We start from the raw sequence: 9,193 nt of genomic DNA on the forward strand, positions 1-9,193 counted from the left end.
TTCAATGATTAAAAAGGTGATATTTCATATCAATACATTTATAAACGTTTGCATGTGTCTGGTGTAGGGTGAATTCTCTTAATCTAATCTGGTGTCTGTTATAAAGCAGACTTTAGTTCTGTGGCCTCGGGATTTCCTCAGGGAGAAACACTCCTGAGAGGTTTAATGAGGGTGCACCAGGGTCTCTAATTAACCAAGAAGCAAGTTCTGAAGGGAGAAATAAAATCATAAAATAGACCAGCTCATACAGCTAGAAATGAGAATAAGCTCTAAGGCACACAGGCCCTTCTGCAGGTTATCAAATTACACTAAATGACACATCAACTTGAAGAAATGTTTTACATTATGCTTCAAAGGAAAGGAATAAACTCAATCCCATTCACTTTATAGAGTATCAGGTATTTAAAAACTGCATTTTCTAAGAGCTTGGCTTCCCAGAGAAGTGAAGGCAGGCCTGTTGCATCTACCCAAGGAGACCCCAACCTTTTGGAATCATTTTAAAGGTTTAAAATAAATAGCAGTCAAGCTGGCTTAGAGGCGCAGGTTCTCAGAGGAATTAGATGCCTGAAAGTTTAATTAAAAAACTCAGTGAGACAGAGAAAAGTGACCACACCGGTGCCCCCTTAAAGGCAAGGCTGGTAAGGTACAAAAGACTGATCCCCACGGAGAGAAATGTTCCGTGGGAGATGACAAGGGACATCAATCCACAGCCAGGGATTAATGAATTCCTCTGCTCCGGGAGCTGCCGGGGCTTTTCCGTCCTGCTGGGATCAGCAGAGCACTTGGGGCTTCCTCAGGATGAGGCAGAGATGGAATGCTCTGCTCCAAAGCACCTGGAGCAAAGAACCTCCCTGACACTCGGCAGGTTTCGGGAAGGTGTTTGGGGAGCTGGGCAGGAAGGTGCAGAGGAAGGGAATTGTGGCTCTGTGCTCCCGGGGGAAGCCTGGGGATTGCTGGATATCTGATCCCATCACGTGTTCCATGGTAAATCAGGGAGTTCCAGAGGTGTTTTCCAGCTCCATCCCATTTGGAGAGTTTGAACTGCTTGGCTGAGCACCATCAGCAGAATTGTCTTGGCGTTTCAGGATTTCAGAATTGTTTCAGGAATTCTACCGCTGCTAAAATCCAACCCACAGCTCCGGGATAATTTATTCCTGGATAAGTTTGGCTTATTTTATTATTTAGAATTTTTACAGATTACTCACGAAAAAACCTTTTAGGATTTTTGAAGGGTTTGGGATGCTTTGAGATGGTGAGGAAATAATCTGAAGAGCCCTGAGGCAGTGGAGCTGAAGTCTGGGAGCTGAAAGGCCTTGAAGAGTCGGGGTCAGATGGTTGTTGGGGTCAGATGGTTGTTTAGGTCAGCTGTTTATTTTGCTTCAGATTTGGGAGGTTTTTTTCATCAGCTCACCCTGCTGTTTTGCATTTTTTAATTGCTGCCTTCTGGCAGTCTTGTGCAGAAGCACTGCAGGTGTTTTGTAGCTAAAGGGCTCAAATCCCTCAGTGTCTGCTCATATTCCTGAAAGAGTTTGCTGTCCCTGTTCCTTTGTGCTGACAGGAGAATCACCATGACAAAAAGGGAATGATCTGAACCCCAAGGCCTGCAGGACCCTGTGCCTTCCCAAGGAGATGTGTTTGGATGGGAACATTTAAAAGCTGACAGTCCCAGGGGATGGGGACCTGTCCTGTTGGCCATTCCTTGATAAGATCCCTGTGGTTTAAACCACAATTTAAAAATAGAGGTTTCTGAGTTTAGGAATACCTCACAGAGCTCATTGAACACGGGTCCAGTGTGGTGAAATGGGGATGAAATGCCACTTTAAGGGAAGGTGTGGAGCAACAGAAGGAACCATTGCAAATTTGGCCAGCAGCACTCCCTCCTGGGAGCCAACTGCCCAATAATTCAGAATCCAGGAGAAATGCAGTGTCTGAGGAATGCAGGACAAGGCTTTTCCAATATCAGCTAACTGGTGTTACTCAAAATGGCTCTGTGCCATCTCATTTCGGACAAGCAACTGACCCAAAGGAAAGCCTTTCCCGTGCCAAACAAGTTGTGAGTGCTGCAGAGGAGACAGCAGCACTCTGAAGCGCTGTGTGCACATTAAACTGATTTTTCCCCACGTAAGTGGGCCCTGCAGAGTTCTGTGCTGCTACAATCAGGATTCCTCCAGTGTCATCAGCTCCAACACCCTGTTTGGGTGCTGGACATCCATCTCCTCGCTCCCACAGCCTGGATTGGCCAGCTCGCTGTCTTTTGGGGTGTAAATCCCGAGGGTGGAGGCTCTCAGCACCCACCACACTGCAGGGACCATGTGCCAGTGGAAATTCACGGCCAGTAATGAGTGCAGGCACATTCTGCAGGTTGGGGATTTTGGCAAACAGGGAATTCCCTGTGTTTCTCCAGGTTCTGTCACACAGCTGTGCTCGGCGTTCCTGTGCTGCTGCCGCTCATCCCTGATGTGTTTGTGATTTATTTTTGATTTCCCCTGGGTTTTTGGGTTTGCTCTCAGCCCCTCCTCGGGCTCAGAGTGCCCTAAAGACATTTACAGCCCCGTTTCATTGTTTTCTGTCGGGTCCTTCCTCAAAGTTCTCCTTTCCCACGATGTATGCAAACCTCCTGACAAAGCTTTATGAGCTGTGGCTTTGGATTGAATATTTTTTATTATTTCCTTGTTCTCCCCATATTTATTCATCCACTCCCTTTTAGTCTTACAAGGTGCTTTCATTGGTGCAAAGATCATCTTTTTGTTCTGAGTTTTTACTCTTTTTTTTAAAACTTTTTGTTGATTTGTTTTAACTTTTGTTTTACCTTTTTTATTTGCCTGGCCAATGAGAGGTTTCCAGGTCCTGTATTACCCTGATTTTGGCAAAATATCTGCAAAAAATAAGTAATATTGTGAATTTAATAAACCACCTGGCTCTGGAACCTGAGCCATGGATATTGTTTAGTTTCAGCAGTTATAGCTGGGAACAGCAGCTGTGACTTTATCGATCCAGACAAAGGCCAATCTCCTCTGAAATTCTGCTTGCCTGTTAAAAGGTAACTGTGCCTTAATCAATAGTTTCCAGTTACTTTATCTAAAGCACACACATTTATCACTCAAGAATGGGAGGCTCTCGACCTTCCCTCAAGAAGTTAGAGAAGTTTTATTTCTTACTGGGACGTCCCAAATTCCTGTGAAAATCTCTCGTGTTGTCTGGATGGAACACAAAATATAAAGGTGTTCTGCAAACACCTTAATTAATGGGTGATCAATTAATGTCTGGCTCCTCATGGGGTGGCTCAGGGCTGGGTGCCTTTCCCAGCACAGGGGAATCATTTTGGATTGAAATCATGTGGATTTTTCTTTGTTGAGGATTAACAATAAAGGTTTAATTTACCTAAAATGTCTAGTGGTGGTCACACAATTCTTATGTGCCCATCAGTATTTAAACAGCTTGAATTCTCTGAAAAGGTGAAAAAAAATATAAAGAATTACAGAATTTAAGGAGTTAATCAGGAGGGGTGGTGAAGGAAGATAAACGACAGCAATACCATGAAGAAGGGAAGCTAAAAGAAAAGTAAGTGAGAAAATTCTCTGGCCAAAGTACTGAGTGTTGTAGATACACAAAGCAAAAAAAAAAATCCCTTCCCAGCCATTAACTTTGCACTCTGGTGCAAAAGCTGAGGCTGTTCTTCTTTTAAAATCAACATTTGAGGTGTGCAAACCCTCCTGGTGCTCACAGAGGGAACTTCCCTGTGCTCTCCCTGAACGATCAGCGCTGAAGGCAGCAGGTTCAGAGATAAAATAATACCAGACCCAAAGATGATGCAACTTTGGAGAAAATATTCTGCAAAGAACTGTCTCCTGATAGTAACTCTGAGCAGTATTAATCCTGAGTATAAATAGTTAAAAATATATTGGTATAATTGTATTTATAACTTGTTATAAATTGTTTTATATTTATATTTATATTTATATTTATATTTATATTTATATTTATATTTATATTTATATTTATATTGTATTATAGTTGTTATAATTGTATTATAATTGTATATATAAATATATATTGTTACATAATTATATAATGTTATATATTTATATGTGGTATATATATGTATATATGTGTTTTATGCTTATTTTATATTTATAATATTTTATATTTATTATATTATATTATATTATATTATATTATATTATATTATATTATATTATATTATATTTGTTTTTCATATTTATAATATATAATATATAATATATAACATATAACATATAATATATAGCGTATAATATATAACATATAATATATAACGTATAATATATAACGTATAATATATAATATATAACGTATAATCTATAATCTATAATCTATAATATATAATCTATAGTCTATAATATATAATATATAATATATACTATATAATATATAATATATAATATATAATATATAATATGTAATGTGTAATATATAATGTGTAATGTGTAATACATACTATATACTATATACTATATACTATATAATATATTATATATAATATACAATATACAATATATAAGATAATATACCATATAAAAGATAAGATATAAGATAAAATATTATATATATATAAATATATATAAAAAATTAATATATAAATATATAAAAATTTAAAAACCACGTATTTATATATGTTATATGACTTTAACATATTAAAGTCAAACATTATGAATATGAATCATAGTCAAATAACTCTTCCATTTAACCTACACGTGGAAATTTAAAATTTCTTAGCTGTCACCTACATTGAGCCTTTCGTTTTTGAAGTTTAATGTTTTCCACTGAGTCATTTGGATCATTGATTATTTAAAACACCCATTTATTGCCCACGCTAAAGGTGAATTTGTACAGCTTTTGCTTCCTCGTGTGCTGCTGAAAAGTCCCTGTCAAGCACTGAGGAAAACCCGAGGCAAACCCCAGAAAACTGAGGAACATCATTAAAAAATACTTTATAAAATGTGTTTCCTCGCTGGGACATCTTGTGGTGTGTGAGGCTTCCTGCAGCTCCTCAAACAGAAACTATCGGCTTGCAAATTCAAACGGAGAACCCTCTGAGAGGCTTCCAGCACACAGCTAAAAATCGCTTTTTTTAAACAAAAACTGCCTCATTACTTATTTTCAGAGATTACTTTCAATTTGTTAAATATAAATGTAAATATAAATATAAATATAAATATAAATATAAATATAAATATAAATATAAATATAAATATAAATATAAATATAAATATAAATATAAATATAAATATAAATATCTAATATAAATATAAATGTTAATATTACTAGTAATAGTAATAGTAATATCAATTTCTAATATAAATATAAATGTAAATGTAAATATAAAGGTATAAATATACATATAAAGTTATAATAGAGTTATAAAGTTATAATATAAATATAAATATATAAATATATAAACATGAATATAAATATAAATATAAATATAAATATAAATATAAATATAAATATAAATATCTAATATAAATATAAATGTTAATATTACTAGTAATAGTAATATCAATTTCTAATATAAATATAAATGTAAATGTAAATATAAAGGTATAAATATACATATAAAGTTATAATAGAGTTATAAAGTTATAATATAAATATAAATATATAAATATATAAACATGAATATAAATATAAATATAAATATAAATATAAATATAAATATAAATATAAATATAAATATAAATATAAATATAAATATAAATATAAATATAAATATAAATATAAATATAAATTTCTGCTCTTCAGGTAAAGTCCCCATTTCTTTTTATCATGCATTAAGTTTCACTTTGTGGCACTGAAAATTCCTAACAAGGCGTGATATGCAAACTAAAGTGGTTTTCTAGTGGTTTTTTAGGTTCCTAAAGTGGAATTCCCATTTTTTCCACGTTAGTTGGTTGTGATTTAGAAGATCCCTGGTTACCAGTTCATAACTAAAGTGAGATTTGAATATAAAGAGGAATAACGAGGAATAAAGAAAGGGTTGATCTGACAGAGGATTCCTGAAGCTGCTGAAATGCTGCATAATTCAGGAAAATGATCTGCCCATTTTTGTCCCCCCAAAGAAAAGCTGAACAGAAATATTCCCATTTATCAGAAAATCGAGAAAATGGGAGAATGGGCCTCATTAGTGCTGCTGCTCAGAGCACTCATTTTCTCCAGTACAGAGGAACAAAGAGAGATGCAAACTTGGAGTATTTTCATTTCTCTGCTCAATACCAAGCCCTGAGCCTTTCAAAATTCTTTATTCATTCATGTGTTTGAGTTTCCTTTCAGAAAGAGCCTGAGACACAGCACTGACAATAGCAATCTGCATCTGGATATTTACATTTTTGCTGCATCTTGGGTTTGATGCTGTTTCATGAGCTGAACTCTGCTCCCTGCGAGTGTTAACAGCCAGAAATAAGAGTTTAAATCCGAGATGCTCCCAAAAATGTCTCTGTTTTCATGTTCCTATCAGTGTACAACATGAAACACATCACCCAGCACCTCACACTATTTAATTATCTGATCATATTGTGTGGATTGATTTTCCCAATACAGCTCCAGTGACCAGCCTTCCACTGGAAACCTGAGGAATTAAAGATGGAAAAGGAACTTCCCTTCCTGCAGTCAAGTGGAACAGGATCCAGAATCCTGGAGTTCCCAGACCTGCCAGCAGATAAGAAGTTTTCCTTTCCTAATTAATTAGAATTAATTAATTAATTCCTTTCTAATTTAATTAGAAATATTCTTGAACTCACCCCAAACCAGCAGAGACAGAAGCATTTTTTGTCACTGTCCCACCATCAGAGGTGCTACAAGGATTTGTTTTAACATGGAAAAAAGATATCCTTGGATCTTCCAGGGCACACTGGCACGGCTCGTTTCAGTCACCACTTCTTCACTTTTTATCTCAAACTAATTTTTTCCCTTTCCTGTAAAAGGAAATTGTGTTGGAAAAGCAAATCAACTGGGACACCAGCACAGAAGTGCAGCTCCACCATCTGCTGTTTGAGGATTGATTCCTCTTCTTCTCGAGCTATTTGCAGCTGATGGATTTTTGGGATCTACTCCAGCTCCGGTACCAAGGAACATTTTCGCCAGTGGTCACATCATGACCTATAAATTTGTCTGCAAATCTCTGATTTAGCTCATTAAAAACTGAACATTTACGGGCTGAACTGCAGCAAACATACCAAAGTAAATGAAAGGCAATGTCCCACTTGAACGCTGTAGGAAATAGAAAGTGATTTAAGAAAGTGATTTAAAGCAGAGTGGCTGAGATCAGAGCAGGCTGTGCTCCTGCAGAGCTGCCTGGCTCCTGCTCGCTGCCATCTGGGAGCCCTGGGCTGAGTTCCTGATCACAGCAGCAGATGTTGGGCTGATGTGAATCAGCAAAGGGCCACTGGAGCCACAGCAGCTCCCTCCAGGCTGCAGCCTCTGGGAGACACAGAATATTGGGAGTTCACAGCTAATCCCACGGCAGCCTCCAAAAAAATGGGAATAAAAATATCTAGAGGTGTTCAACTAGGAAAGGAGCACTCATTAAAGGGTGTTCCACATCCAGAGAGGCCTTGTGGGAGGAGATGCTCGAGGCAGCTGGAATGTGCAGGGACACAGCAGAGGCCAGGGACACTGGGAATGAAGGAGAGATCCCAAAGGAAATCAGTGCCATCAGCAGGCCCTTAACATCTGAGAGGGGCCAGAGCAGCTCCAGGAGCTTCGGTGTCCGCACAACAGAATTAAAGGGTTAAAAATGGAAAAGCAAGAAATGTTCCCCATGTGAATCATGAATGGGATTAAAGGGTTAGAAATGGGAAGGCAAGAAATGTTCCCCCTGTGAATCCTGAATGGGATTAAAGGGTTAAAAATGGAAAAGCAAGAAATATTCCCAATGTGAATCCTGTCCCACTGGGAACATTTGAAGCTGATTTTCCTTCTCAAGCCTGTGCACTCCATCACTTTCAGAAATTGATTTTACGAAGTGAGTTTTTAAGTATCATCCTGACTGAAGAATGTTTTTCTCTAAGTGTAAATATTTCTTTTTTTCTGAATAGAAAAAAGAGCAAAATGCAGTGTGACCAGTGATTCTAAATGAACAAATCCAAGGGGAAACATGCACAGGGCTCTACAGCTTTCAAATAAAAATGCCTTTCACCTAAGTGTACATTTAGAATAATAATACATAATTATAATTATAAAATATAATTACATATATATTTAATTTATATTTGTATTATATATTTATATGCTTATATATATAATGTTGTGTATATTTATATATTATATATTAATATATGTATTATTTATCTATTATATTAATATAAAATATATTATATATAATATAAATATATATTATATATAGTATATATATTATATATACTATATAGTATAATATGAATATATGTAATGTTTATAGTATATGTTATTATATATTATATATAAATATTATCTATATTACACTATCATTTATTTCATAATAATTACCAAAAAAGTTATATATTTTATAAATAAATGTTATATATTTTATATAACATTTATATATTTTATATTTTTTTTATCACTATATTAGTAAAAGCATTCAGATCAATTCATTTTGTTGCTCAAAAAGAGGTATTTCACATAAACTGAGAATTAGAGATTTTCTAATTGCATAATGAGGTGCAAAATTCACAAATTACAAATTTACAAAGTGTAAATTCTTTGTAAAACAAATCTGTCTGTTCCTTGAAGGATAGGAAGGTGAGCAGAGCCTAATTCCCACCTTCATATTTGCATTATTATTTTCCAAGCTAAAAAATATGCAAAAAAATATCAAAGCAGCAGAGCTTTGCTCTGTAGCATCACACGAAGTCTGAACAGCACCACAACACAAGAATTTCTGTTTTGTGCATAATTTATTATGTCAGAGGCGCCTACAACTCATTTCAGATTCAAAATACCCAATTGTTTGGGGTTTTTTTAAAGGCAGCCCAGTAACATAGGATCAAGGATTCAGATGGGAACTGGTCAATCCTTCAAAATTGGTCTTTTGAATGTTTTAGCAGTGTGGAGCTGAGGTGAAATCAAACAAAAATAGCGTGGTAATTGTTCATCTGAGAGCCAAGCAGCTTGGTTAGATTACAGTCACACAAATCGCACTTGATTCATCTCTGATGATGTCTACAATGAACTCACA

This window comes from Cyanistes caeruleus, chromosome 10, assembly GCF_971803275.1.
Source record: "Cyanistes caeruleus chromosome 10, bCyaCae1.hap1.1, whole genome shotgun sequence".
In the NCBI taxonomy this organism is placed as follows: Eukaryota; Metazoa; Chordata; class Aves; order Passeriformes; family Paridae; genus Cyanistes; species Cyanistes caeruleus.